Raw genomic sequence first — 15354 nt, 5'->3', positions numbered from 1 at the left:
TAAAAACTTAGTGGATATATGTAAGAAAACAGTTATTACATTTACCACTGAGCATGATTCTAGGAAAGAGCAGACTTGAGTGCAGATATGCAGAGAAGGCTGTAAATACTGAAGGGAATTTGTCTTGGCCACAGACAAGAATAAAATCGGGACAAGAATAAAATCGGGATGTCACAAACGTATGGACACCAAGCAGGGAAAGTGGCGGGGGGTGGTGGTGGTGGGATGAATTGGGAGACTGGGATTGACATGTATACACTAATACGTATAAAATGGATAACTAATAAGAACCTGCTGTATAAAAAAATAAAATTCAAAAATTCAAAAAAAAAAAATCAGGATGTCAAATCAAGTAGAAAGGAAGTTACACTACGATCTAGAACCCAGGAAAGATTAAGACAAAGAAAAGCATAGTCACCAAGTCAGATGCAAATACAGCTGATAACTCCATGGGAATTAACAGTTTCTATTAATATAGTTGCCTCTCAGTATCCTCCTATATACTTTAAATCATTTCTAGATTACTTATAATACTTAATACAATGTAAATGCCATGTAAATAGTTGTAAACACAATGTAAATGCTATGTAAATAATTGCCAGCGCGTGGCAAATTCCATTTTGCTTTTTGGAACTTTCTGGAATTTTTCTTTTCCAAATATTTTTGATCCACAGTGGGTCGAATCTGCAGATGTGGAACCCACAGGTACTGAGGGCTGACTGTAATTTTCTGCAGTGAATCCCAGTGTGACCGTGCTTGCATAGTGTTTTTATTCTTAAAGGTCCAGGACAATTTTAAGCCTAAATCCTAATTCTAGAGTCTATGTACCTCAGGAGGCAAAGAGATGCTGTACCCTTTCCAGGTATCTCTAAGTCATCCTTCTAAAGTTTTTGAAAATTCCCTTGTAACTAAAGAGGCTACCAAGTCCAAGCTTTAGTATGCCTTCATTAAATACCATCCTCGCATCCTTGTATTCCATAAATTTAACAGGAATACATCTATCCAAGGGCTTGCCAGAAATATTTCAATTTGTGCAGAATGACTATTTGCATTTTCAACAATATTTTCCTTTAACGACTAATACAATTATGAAACTATATCCTTAAATGAAAAATAAAGGATGTCACCACAACAAAGATGACATTTAAGATTCTTAACATTTACTCGGTATATTGTCTGAGACACTTCAGGTGTCTCTCACATAACTAACAAAATAAGCCAAATGAACACACAACAGTCACAATGCTGTAGTTATTTCAAAACACATATGTTCTGTAATTTATCTTAATATATTTTAGCAAATATATATATTTTGCTATCTATATATATAAAATATATAGAGATGCACTCACATATGTATGTGTGTGTGTGTGTGTGTGTGTGTGTGATATATAAAGCAAATATAGCCAAATAGTAACCATTATTAAATCTAGAGAATGGGTGTCTGGTTGTTTACTATTCTCTCTACTTTCGTGTATGTTTGAAATTTTTCACGGACAAACATCACACAAATATGTATTCAAGTACCTAGGCCTGCAGTTCCCATTTCATTAGGGATTCCCACCACCTCACTGGCAGCTGTATGTGTAACAATTGCCTCATTCATTTAGGCAGTGGGCTTTGCCATTACTTAGGGTATCTAACGCTTCTCATTAGGGAAAAGCACTTAAAGATACTTGTCTAATTGTGTTCAGACAAGATAAATGACCCACCTTTATCCAAGTTGAACTCCCAGTAGCTATTAATCAATGTATGTTGACACTAGACTCTGACTAATTGATACTAAAGAGAATCTAACACCTCTGATCTGGTAAGTACTGAAGTAGTGCTGATGAAGGCAAAGAAAGATTTTCCACAAAGTCCTTTGGAGACAAAAGCTCCAGCATTAAAGAAGCATCAGATATGCAAAACAAAACCCCTAACACCTCATTAAGGTGCAAATGTAGAGTAAGCTAATGGAACATGCTGGGGGTAAGGATGGCCTCACAGCACAGCTGCCTTACTCTGCACCTGCCCTCTCTAACTCCATCTAACTTGGTAGATGATAAATCCTTTGGATTTGGATATTTTGGGTAAGAGAAGTTGGTCAAAATCTTGGTAAGGGAAAAGAGCATGAGGAATTTATCAGTATATTCTCTCTCCACAATCTCCATTCTTATGCTCCTAAACATGCTTGTTACAGAAGAATTTACTATTATGAGTAACTTTAAGAATTTATGAAGTAAACATGGGTTAGAGAGAGAGAGTTCATAAGTAAACCTGTGAAAGTATTTTAAATGCTGTTTATATGTATAATAATAAAAACAACAAAATCAGGAAGAAAAAATGATGACAGCACATAAATTAAAAAATATCAATGCCTTTTTACATAACTTGAATTTGTAAAAAGTGGTACTAAACAACATATTTCCTTGGTCTGTTCTAGCTCACTAAAAAACATGAGAATACTCTTCGCCACAGTGACGGTCACATATTTGTTTGCTTTGATGCAATACTATCCATGTGCATAGGCACATAAAATCTGTTTGGTCCTCCAGCCTATTTTTAAATTTTATTTTTGGTTTTGTTTTACTAGTCAAATTGTGATTTCTGTATGTTAGACCCCAAACTCTCACAAAATGTGGAAGTGATGTCAATTTGACTTTGGGAGTGTTAAATTAATTAAACAAAGAGGCCATTAGACTGAGGTGGTTCTAATATCGTAGGAGCCTGCCTACACACCCAAACCTAAGCCTGAAATGCCTCAAAGTCAAGAAATCAAAACCCGAGGACAAATAATCACAGACAACCAACTAGGCCTTCCCAAATAAGGCAACCACTTATGCAATAGCCAATCAAATAATGTCCTTGCTTTGCTTCTCCATCTTCTCTATAAAAATCTTTTCATGAGCTCTGGTCCGTGGAGCCCTCTGAACGACTTCCAATTTGGTGCTGCTTCATTCAAATCAAGTTTTGCTCAAATAAACTCTTAAAATATTTAATATGCCTCAGTTTATCTTTTAACAGGAGGAATAACTGAACTCTCATTCCTGAAGGCCTTGATCCTAGTGGCACACCTGCCTGACTAGTGGGAAATCTGGTATAAAACTTCCAGATTCTCACCATTATAATCTACCCATTAAACTGAATTGTGAAATTAAAATAACTTTGTTAGCAAAAAGCCTAGGAATATATAATTATCTTAAAAATAAAAGCTCATTTTAATATCTTGTCTGTTTTTTAATTTTTTTCCTGTCAATCTCAAACGTAAGTTACTAGGTAGGATTCTTATGTTTCTTAATCTCTACTGAATAATTTTTTTCACATCCCACACTAGATACCAAGGACTTTAGTCTCCCTCCCTCTCTCTCTCTTATCTCACAGATTATTTCTGAAAGCATCTAAAGTGAAAAATGACACAAAAGACAGATTTCTGTCTTTGGAACTTCACATCAAGTAAGTAAGTAAGGTTTTGTTTTCCCCCAGATAGTTCAGAGCCCACTCCCAACCAACTCCCTCCACCACAACTTATTTCTGAATCCTATTTCTGTAAGAACTGGAAAAAAATATAAGCCCTGATGACTCAGCTTCTCGGGGCACTGCTGAAGCAATGGTGTGGAGAGCCCGCGCAAGCTGGAAGACCCAAGCTTTGCTGGGCATCTCTCGCCATTTAAGTGAGCCTCTCGCTGGCACTCTGTTTCTCAGGGCATCTTCCCCACTGGTCAGCAGAAAGGGAAAATCACATGAAATTAAATATCATTTTATATGAAATATGACTTAGGTCCTTAAACTGGTCTTGATTTGCAGGGACACAAGCCATTATCCTTGGGCCAGAGACACTAATAATAAAGGCACCATTTGATAAAGCAAACATTCACAGAGAAAGAAACCATGAAAAATCAGTAGTGAAATTAGTCACTGTTCCTATACTGTCTTTCTGAGAAATGAGATGCATTTAAAATAGCGCCCTACACTTTAAGATGGGAACCGTGATTAATGACAATGCCTCACCTTATCCAGCAAGAAAAAGAATTGCACGTCAAAACAGACACAAGGTATCTTAAAATTGTAGATGGAGTGGGGAATGTATTTTCTATCTTTAAAAAAAAGGAAGCAGGCAAAAAATTGCTGCCTCCTTCCAAAGGGTTAAGCGTTTCTGATTAGCTTTGGGTCATGCATCACATTCTGAGTGCCTAAGCTTAAAGACACACTTCATTGAACCCCATCTAGCAAGCTTCATGCTTATGAAGGTGTTCCTCTTCATTGCTTCTCATCTGGGCTACAAAACGATTGGGCTGGAGACTGACATTGATTAAGTGCAAGAGAACCATGTTTTACTGTGACAGCTGCTAGGCTTCTGTCAACAAATCAATGTATTTTTTTTTTCCTTTTCACCTTAACTCTCCCGTTAGCATCCTGCTGTTACTAGAGATGAAAAACATCTCTATATAACTGTCTGCTGATTGACCACTTTCTGATTTGCCAATCACATAAAATGTTTTTATGATGGAAAAGGCTAAGCCTTCATTCTAAGCAGCTCTTTGTGCACGAACAGTGCAATTTGCTGGAATCCTCTGGGGTGTGGCCGCTGCTCCTATAACTTAGAATCAAAAGAGACACACATATTTTACAGAAAAATGTCACTTTACTCTCCGGATTTGATCAGTAAGGTTACAAATGCACCCTTGTCCCTGAACTTGGGGAGTGTTTTAGCAATGGTTCCACCCACTGATCTCCTGCTATCTAGATAAGATAGTCACCCTTAATAGTTTTTTGTGCACAGAATATCCTTGGTTATTTATAATAGAGTGAGGCTGTTAAAAGCTGTACATCACACTGTGCACCAGAAACAGGAGGTGTGGTTAGGAGACAGCAGATACAGAGATCTCTAAAGCAACACGGGGTCAAAATAGAACTTTTATAGATATTCTGCTTAAAACAGCAGACATGCCTCCTGCCTTCTATCTCCAACTGTGTGTGGCTTGAAATTGAGCCCTGAACTTGCTTGACTGGAAACATATAGGACAGACCCATATGGAATGAGTAAATTACTGCATAGTAATTAGAGCTTTCTGGTACTATTTAATGAAAGGTGTATTTTCATATGCTTTTGTCTGTGATTTTATTTCATAACCAAATGCTAAGTAACCTTAAACCAAGATTTTCACCGTGTCAATCTTGGACAACATGGTTTATTTTGCCCAGTCAATCTCTCCTTTTTTTTTAACCCAGGAAAGAAGAAATAGAGCTAATATGCGAAAGTAATGGGGCCAAAGGTGAAAAGAGGAAAGGGTAAAATAAACTAATTCTGTCACAAGGAAAATAGGCATTGGGAGAGGATACCAGGAGGGTTCCTGCTAAACAGCTCCTTGGTGTTTGTTCTCTGGCCCCAGTCTCCATACCTCCAGAGGTGCTTTTCAATCACTAAGGAGCTGGCTACCTCTTGCACAGAATAGCTTTGTGATTGCTGTAGAGGGGTAATTGGAATTTTCAAAAGTTTCAAAGTTCATAGTAACATTTAGAAACAAGGTGTTAAAAACAGTAAGTACACCTGGTTTTATTCTAAATGACCAAAATAGAAAATAAATTAGATTTAGGATAATAACCCAAATTAAAAGAGAGTGTTTTCTCATTTGACTTCATGCCCATACTAAAAGGCTCTTATTACTATAATGCAATTCATCCTAGCTCTCAGAATATTTCTTCACATTCAACCACATTCTACTCAAATTTCTTATATGACTGTTAAGAACCTAAAAGTTTGAACAGTACTGTTGCATCTGTTATGAGATAGCCATATAGAAAAATGTATTATCAAAACATTTAAAAACATATTTATAAGTGTTGCATATGCTCACTTTTTAGGGAAAAATTTACTTTTGTTTTTCCCTCATCTCTCTTACCTTATAGTTAAGAAAACTTTTCACTCCAAAAGAAGTAAAAATTAAATTAGAGCAAACAAACTAGTGAATGATAATGATATTTGCCCCCAGACCATTTATGAGGGAAAGGGATTCCTTCTATTACCAGAAAGTTGACAGCAGTTGCTTTGTTTTCTTTTGTTTTTGAAGCTCTGGAAATTTTTCTTTCTCTTCGTCACACACTTTTTTAAGTTTCTCCACTCTCATCTATGAAAGAAGACTTTTAGGCCTTTAGGTCTGGTATACAATTTTCCATCACATATGAGAATTAAGGAAAATTTATTTAAAAAGCATGCCTCTCAATTATTCTAACATATTGTTGCAGAGGGAAGCATCTAATCATGAAGTTCTCAAGCCCCAGCTTTATCCCATGTCCAAGACCACATACTTGGTCTAAGAGGAAAGGACTTGAACATATTTTCACCAAACCCAGGTTGAAGGCTATAATTTAAAGTATTGTCTCATCTGAGATGGCTCAAGGCTCTACTAACTATTGTTTCTAATGACATAAGGAATGACATATATACAAGGTCATTGGAGAATCCAAGAAAGTGCTTAAGTCCATTGGCAGATATACACTGTTTAGGTGGATAAACAGATACATTGTGTCTTAGACTGTTCTCTGGAAACAAATACTGAGATGCAGAATTGCAAGCAGAAGGTTAAGCAGGGAAGTACTCTTGAGAGTTACAATTGTAAGAAACGCTAGGATGGCGGAACTGGGCAGTGGGAGAAGCTGACCTGCAATGCAGCTGTAGCTGGGGCATCTACCCATGCTGGGGAGCTCCAAGGATGGAATGGCTCCTAAGAGTTGTGTCAAATGAGTCGAGAGTTCTAGCCTTTATCCCCATAGCAGCAGATTTTCTGCCTTGGGCAGCTCCCTGTGAGGGCCCATACCCCTGGGTGAGCCAGTACCTACAGCCAAGGGCAATGCCCAGTAAGGGAGGCAGTTGTGAGCTGTTAGCAGCAAAAATTCCAAGGAACTAGAAGATGAGTGCATTGGCCAGAAGAGGGGACCTGGGCAAAGCCATGCAGTATCCACGGGGGAAAGTACATTGTTTATGATATAGACTATTCTGCCTCAGTGTAAAAATTCAATATTTTATTTACAGTGGCTCATTTTCACAGGGAAAATGAGTCCTTGTTTACATCTAATCTAAAACTAATTCCTCTTGGAACCATGAGTCAGAACTTAGAAAAGATCTGGCTTAATATACTTATTTTACTAATAAAGGAACTTTTTTCCATGTCAAAAGACTGCTTAGTGACAGAGATATATCAAGAAGGGGTTCCAATCAATTTCCTTTCAGATCACCATTCTGCTTCATTAACTTAAAAATCTTTGTCCATTATATTTTTATTGTATTGGAAACATTGTGGAGATAACAAAAGAAAACCCATGTAGCTTATCATCTTGAGATCATCTGTACTAAAATATGTTCCACTGTTACTGAAAATGTTATTCTAAGAATTAGTCTTGACAATATTTGTATTAGTTGTTTTATGCGAATCTAATGTGAAACCCCAACCTCTTCTGACCAGTAGAAATGTGTCAATCTTCCCATATTTTAATTATGAAGCTATGGGGAGGAAGACTTTTCCCTTCTTCCCTTCTAGGTTCTTGGGATGGCCTAATAATTAAATTGACATAAACCAAATTAACAGGAGAAAAAAAACAAATGTAATTTTGTACATATGGAGGTTCCTTAAAAACATAAGTCTCTCTCCAACAGTCAGGCTACTGAGGTTTAGATGCCCGCCTGAGCGAAGGAGAAGTGGGTAGGAGTCTGGGACTTCAAAGGGGAGAAAGACAATTCACAGGAAGATGGTAAGAGCAAATGTTTGATAAACAAATGTTTACCATGTGAAGAATTCTTTCTGATGTTAAAAAAAAAAAAAAGTTATCTTTGGTATACTCTCTTCCTGGTATAGGCTCCCTATCCAAATTCTTTTAGGCAGTTAAGGAGGAGGTAAAAAGCTCTTCTTGAGTTTGTTGGACCTTGATTGTCTTTAGCTCAAAATAATCCACATGCCAAAGTGGCATATTCTGGGGCAGCCTGCCTTGAACCCCGTCAAAGCCAATTTCAGTAATGTCCTCCTTCTTAGCTATCACCTGACACTATCTCAAATTACCATGCCCCATGAGTGATAAGGCTGTGCTTCTTCAGAATTAATTATATCCTACTCTCCTCATTCTTTGAGCCTTCCTCTGTTCCTACTTAATATATTTGCAGGCTGATATTTCATTTCTCTTTGCATACCAAATTATGTGTCCTACTACCATAAACTGCTCTTTTTAAAGATAATTTCTGTCAACATTACATGGGTCTTCCTATTCCGTCATCCCCACTGGAGATAACTGAAGGTATCTAATCACAGGAGGTAGAAGCTACAGCTGTCAATCCTAGGGAAGGTGACTGAAAGAGCAGTGCATCCTACCCAAGCAGCACAGCAAGCTTCAGCCACTGAGGCTGCTCCTGTCCATATGGTGTTTCCTGAGTCTACTTTTCTCTCTCAACTTGGTTTTTATGATTTATGACAAACGTGCTAATGACAGTGATATTGATGATAATCATATCTATCAAGCACTGACTGTATCAAATATTTGTATAAACACCACCTCATTTATCTTTTGGTCTACAAAAAGTAGTGTAATATATTTCATAATTGTTGTTGCAAACATGGCCAACTACAAATCATATTTTTTTGCATGATTCCAGTCTCCGGAACACAACTGTCTATCCATAATAGTCCCCTGTCTGATGCTTCTGTGGAATCTTCAAGATATTGCCATGTTCCTGTTGGAAGTCTTATACCAACGTTCATTATCTTACAATTGTTCCACGTTTTTTTTTTTTTTAAACATCTTTATTGAAGTATAATTGCTTTACAATGGTGTGCTAGCTTCTGCTTTACAACAAAGTGAATCAGTTACACATATACATATGTTGCCATATCTCTTCCCTCTTGCATCTCCCTCCCTCCCACCCTCCCTATCCCACCCCTCTTTTTAAATTTTCTTAATGTATAAAATTTGGTAGAACCTGTCTTCCTCTTTATAGCACATAAAAATAGTAATGAAAATGGAGCCAAAATTCAGCATAAAACACTCTTTATACAAATGCATCTCTTCCCCCCCCACACCCCCCTCCCCCCAATTCACCCTGAATGTACCCATTATAGAACCCCCATGTAAAATGGGATCCTAATGGCACTCTGCCCTTAAAGCCTACATCAGCACAACCTGGCATAAAAAGTCAGACACAAATCTAACCCCAAAGCATTGATGAGTAACACATCTTTGTTTGCTTGTTTGTTTTGATGAAGAGATAAGAGTAAAATTCCCTTTAATCATCTCTAGCTCTCCTCAAGTTTCCATTCCTTCAGTGGCTGCCACATCTTTCCCCTATTTTCATCAAAACATTTCTTTTCATAGTTGCTCATAAGAAAAGTGATTCTTTATCTTATCTCACTCTTAAGCTTTCCAAACTGTCCCTATATCTTCTCACTTTATAGAATCACTTCACATAATAAAACCAACCTAGTAGTTTCTGGAAGAAAAGGAAAAGAAAAACAACTAGCATATTCAGTAGATAACATTTTGCTCCACCTGGCAATAGGCTTGAAGGAAGGGGTTGGTGATGGAGAAGGTGTGGAGGGGTGTGGAGGGGGTGCTAGGAGAGCTGTGTTGACTCCTCCAAATCAACTTGGTAAACTTTTCTTTAATTTGAATGCTGTCTAGCTCCCATAACTCTCCTCAGTTTTGGCCTTATATCAACAACTTCCTGTTGAAAAGCTCTCCCTGGATATCCTACTGGAATCTCAAATTTATTACATTATTAAAAGTAATTCATTATGGGCCCTGGGACATTTGCTTCTCTGCAAACTGTTTGATTAATGTCATCATCAAATTGCCCAAGATTCAAACTTTAGAGTCCTCTCGCCTCCCACATCCAAGTGATTCTAATTGAAAGCACTGTAAACTCTTTCTCATGAACATCTCCATCATTAAAGCCTTGGCTTAATCCCTTGTCATATCTTACCTACATTTTTACAATAGCTTCTTCAATAATTTCAGTTTCCTGCCATCAGAAATTGCTACCCCCTTCCCTCCTTCCTTTCCCTATGATTAAGAACTTTTATTTTTTACTTTTTGTAATGGAAATTTTCAAACCTATAGGAAAGTAATGGAAATAATAAACTCATGTATCCATCAACCAGTTTTAACAGTTCACAATTCACAACCAACTTATTTTCATCTATATCCCATCCCTGATTATATTAAAGCAAACTCCAGGCATCATCTCATTTCAACTCTGAAGTGTATAAGAAACTCTTTCCTTTTTTAGAAACCGAATTACAAAACACTATCATGCTTAAAAATTAACTATAATTTTTTAGTAGCAACAAGTCGAGCAATAATCATGAAGTCCCTTCCTTGTCTTACACATTTTTATTGTACAGTTTCAATCAAAGTCTAGATAGGAACCATCAATTGCAACTTGTTCTTTATCTTTCAAGCCTCTCTAACTCTATGGATGTCCACTCCTTTTTTCTTTCTTTCTTTCATCGTTGTTGTGGAAGTGTAAAACAAAGAAAAACAAAGAATGCTGCTCACCAACCTGTTCCACAAGAACTAAATCATCAGCCCCTGCAGTCGCTGATCAACAGTGCACGCCGAGAGGAATTTAGGATGAAAAACAGGATAAGGCACTCTGTGCTTTGCACAAAAGACATATATCTTAGGAAGAATTTTAATGAACGCTGATTCTTCCATCTCCCCATACGGAGAAAAGCACTAAAATCATCAACTTGAATTATCTGTTCTTTGTGAATAGCAGTAGTCTTTTACCAAGATGTATGCTTGACTGCACATTTTTCCTAGCCAAAAGTCATATATAAACTGGCCTGTCCCGTACCCCTTTGCAGCAGTTCCCTCAGACCTACTGAAAGGCTGTCTCCTGGGCTATAGTCCTCAGTAAGGTTCCCAAATAAAACTTAAACTGACAGCTCTTAACTTGTGCATTTTTCTTTCAGTTGACAGCACTTGTTGAAGAAAATGTATTGTTTGTTCTGAGTTTTTCCGAATTGCATTTCCATGATATTGCTTCTCATGTTTGTTTGTTTGCTATGTATTACCTATAAATTGGTGATCAGATATAGAGGTTTGATCTGTTTTAGATTTAATATTTTAGGCAAGAAAATTTCATAGGTTATCTAATATGCTTACATAAGAATGGCTCATCTCTTTTTTATGTTACCTAGATCTATTAATGCATGAGGTATTACAATCAAAATTGTGATATTTTATCATTTCTTCTTAATTTATTAGGTTGAAGTTGTCTATAAAGAAGAAATTTTCCTCATTAATTATTTGGTTACCTTAAACTGTAGTTTTAAGCTTTGTACTGAAAATGCCTCACAATCCAGCTCTGACCTATCTTGTCAGGTTCAACCCCTCCTCCTCACCACATACACATTTTCCCCAGGAGTGGGATGGTTTATAAGAACTGTGTTTCAAGATCTTTTCTTGACATCCCCAGCATTTAGCAACTGCTGGCATATATTAGCCAATGAAGAAATGTTTGCTGAATGGGAGAGCGAATGAGAATTTCCTATATAAGTAACTGATCGTGTAATACTTGTATTTATGCATGATTTCAAACACATTCAGACTTTCAGATGCTCATACTTAACGTCAGAAAGAATTCTTTTCAATGTGAATACAGTAATGCACTGACAAGTCATATTAACTTCTAATACAACATTAGCAGTGAATTAAATGAAGACATCCTAAATTATAAGATTCAAGAGATAAATGTTATTCTACAATGGATTTGGCACCATGCGCTCTTAGCAATATGAAGTCACCAGTTCCCAAGGATTTTATTTCCTATCACCTGCAGTAACCAAACCATCACTCCAAGCTGAGTGCGGTAACATGAGCATTTCCAAGAGAACACTAAGCAAACGTTCTTCAAATACAATGAGAAGATTTCACTCTGAGGAATAGCGTTATTCTCAAAACACTCTCCCCTTGCCTTAGATGATACCGTACCCATAGGTCTTCCTCCTACAAATACCACATTCATTCTGCGTCTGCCTGCTCATCTTTTCTAAGTGATCTTTAGATAAGAGAGTTCCTCAAAGTTTAGAACTAAACTTGCTTTATTTCTATATTCACTCTGAGGCAATGTCATCTATCTATCAACTTCTTCTTTCTTGCCCACATCTTTCCTTTGGGTTTTAGACAGTAACTGCCACCCTCTCTGCGTGGAAGTTTCATAGGCAGCTCACACTGAACGTCAGCTTCCTCCCGCCACCTGCTCCTCTTCCATTTCTTAGAATCTCAGAGAAGGGCACCGCCACGTGTAACTAGATAAACTAGGGCTCTAGCCATGCCTTCTCCCTCTCCTCTCGCCTCATATCCAATCAAGAACCAGGGTTTTTTTTTTTCTGTTTCATATACTAAATACTCCTTGAATGTTCAGGGGAGCAAAACTGGCCACCCCAAAATGTTTCCTTGGCGTGTGAATTTTTTCAAATGGAAAACAGTGGAGGCCCAAAAGACTCAAAAAGAAACTTTGACCTACCCCACTAACTGCCTAAAAGGATTTAGATAAAGTGCCTGTTCCCAGAACAGAGCTATCATGAGAGTTATCTGCAAAGAATATAGGCTAGGTGTGGTGGAGGAAACTCGGGCAGGGCCTACAAAGCAGAGTCCACTCCGTGTCCCATGGTCTCTGCATGGCCCAGCACACATTTGTTTACCAAACATTTGCTTTTCTATCTCCATGTCAACTGCTTCCCTCCCATTTGAAGTCCCAAACCACTACCTGAAACATCCTCTTCTGTCTTTGGCTGAAGATGGTATTTAAGGTAAGACTTTCAGCCATTTTAGTGAGCTACTCAGTTTTCCTGGGTCTCTCCCATGTATATATGTTATTAAACTTTGTTTTGATTTTCTCCTGTTAATCTGTCTTATGTCAATTTCATTCTTAGACCAGCCAGAAGAACCTAGAAGGGTAGAGGAAAATTTCTTCCTCCTCGATAAATGAAACCACTTTTCTCACTTTCCCCATTTATCATGCTGGTCCAGGTCATGAGGGAATTTTTCCTGCATTATGGTTAGTTTCTGCCAATGGCCTCCCTGCACATAATCTTGCCCTGACTCAATCTAGAATAATCTTTAAAAAATTCTTTCACTCCCTTGTTTAAATTCTTTCAGAGACTTTCCTATTCTCTGGGGATAAAGAAAAAAATCCTTGACATTTCTTAAAGGCTTTGCATGATCTGGATACAGTCCTTTCCACTTCACTCTAGCCACATTGGGCTTAATTTATTAGGCATATTGTATTTGTTAAGGAAGGGAGAAGTCTTTCCCACATAGGCTCTTCCCTCAGTCTGAGATACATGGCCAGACACTTCTATTTCACTGAATTTACCATCAGGCCGTGGCTCAAACACTGTCTTTAATAAACATTCTATGACACACACACACCACACTCCCTGCCATCACCACCAAGACTAGGTTAGGATCCCTCGTTATAAATAACTTATCCAACCCTATACCTCTTTATAGCACTATTACAGTTACAACTAAATAATTAATTGGTTTAAGTAGATAGGGTGTTTTTTAAAAAGTATTAGCTTCCCAAACTAAAGCATGAACTTATAAAAGCTAAGGGGCTAGAGCTTTGTCAGTCTTAGTCTCTGACCCCTAAATTATTAACACAGTCCCTAACACATAGTACAGTACACAATAAATAAATATTTGCCGAATGAAGAAAGGAACCAATCATTCAATCAATCAAAAAGGCACAAGAGACTTTCACCTTGTAATTTGCCTCCTAGGTTTTCAGGAATTTTCATGTCTGGGCCAAAGTGAAATCTTCTGCTAAGGTATGAGGTATACACACTCATCTTTGTAAACAATAGATATATAGTACCTGCATACTTGATTTTGTCCAATACAATTCTATTCAACTATCATTTATAAAGCATCCTCTAATAAGCTGCAGTTCATTCATTCAATATACTTTTACTGAGTGTCAATTATGAATACTTTGAGTGTCAATTATGAATGCCCCTCTAAAGTTCTGAATGACTATTCGAGATTATTTACCCCTCCAGTGCCTACTGGCATGGTATCTGCCACACAGAGGTTGCTAATACATTTTTAATTTTCTTATTATTTTTAGAAGTAATGAAGTTACTGTAGGAAATACAGGTAGGTTAGATTGGGCAGATTTGTGCCCAAGCCATCCTTGACTCACAGCATGGAAAAGGAGTCTCCATTATATAATTTAGTTGCCATAATGTCCGCATGTTTTATTGTAGTGAACTTGTACTGATGGACAATCAAGATCGAGGTACCTGACTATGGATTTTACAAAGTGGCTTAAAATGGAGCTTAATACTGTCCTTCGCAGAAGACTGCTGTGCAATATTCAACAGATCTTTTGGGGAACATTTTAACGGAGTCATTTGTAAATCTAGGGTCTTTGATAAAGAAATTCCAGAAATTAGTGAATCTCACAAATTTAGAGAAAATTCTGATTCTCTGTAGCACATTTTAGCTTTATTGGTACAGCTATTATGAAATAGTCTTGGTTCATGTACTTTACACAGGACTTAAGGTTTGCTAGTATCCCTTAAATTCAAATCTGGCTTTAATGATTTTTTAAAAATCTCCTACTGTAATTGTGATTTTATTCTGTTTTTCCTCCTATTTCCATCAGATTTTGCTTTGTATATTTAAAGGCTATGATATTCGATGTATATAAATTTAGGCTTATTATTTCTTCCTGCTGAATTCACCCAATACTATGAAATGCCTGTTTTTATCTTTAACATTACCTCTTCCCTTAAAGTTTACTTTAACTAATATTAGTATAACTTCACTGTATCTCTTTCTGGGGTGATCTTTTTAGTATCCTTTTGCTTTCAAATTTTATGCATCCTTGCCTTTACAGTGGGTCCTTGTAAGCAGCACATAGTTGGATTTTGTTGTTTAATCCAATCTAACAATATTTATCTTTTAATTGTAGTATTTAATCTATTTACACTTACCATAATTACTAATATATACGCATTTATATCTACAATTGTAGTATTTGGTTTTTTCCACCCATCTGCATGTTTTTGTTTGTTTTTTATTTCTGTCATCATTCACTTGTTTTTTTTTAAATTTTATTGAAATATAGTTGATTTACAATGTTGTCTTAATCTTTGTTTTTTATGGTTCTCTGTTTCTCCTTTCTTGCCTTTTCTTTTTTTGAGTAATCAGTCTTTTTATAATTACATTTTCCCTTGTATTAGCTTTTTTATTTATACTGTCTTTAATTCACATTTGATCACTTACCTTGGTGATTAAAACTTATATTCCAGTTTCATTAGTGTCTACCAAATTTAAGCTTTTCACATTTCCAGACAGTGAAGGAACTTAGAACCC

The sequence above is a fragment of the Eubalaena glacialis genome, chromosome 9 (assembly GCF_028564815.1).
Source record: "Eubalaena glacialis isolate mEubGla1 chromosome 9, mEubGla1.1.hap2.+ XY, whole genome shotgun sequence".
Taxonomy (NCBI): Eukaryota; Metazoa; Chordata; class Mammalia; order Artiodactyla; family Balaenidae; genus Eubalaena; species Eubalaena glacialis.
Note: the sequence above shows the minus strand (reverse complement) of the source record.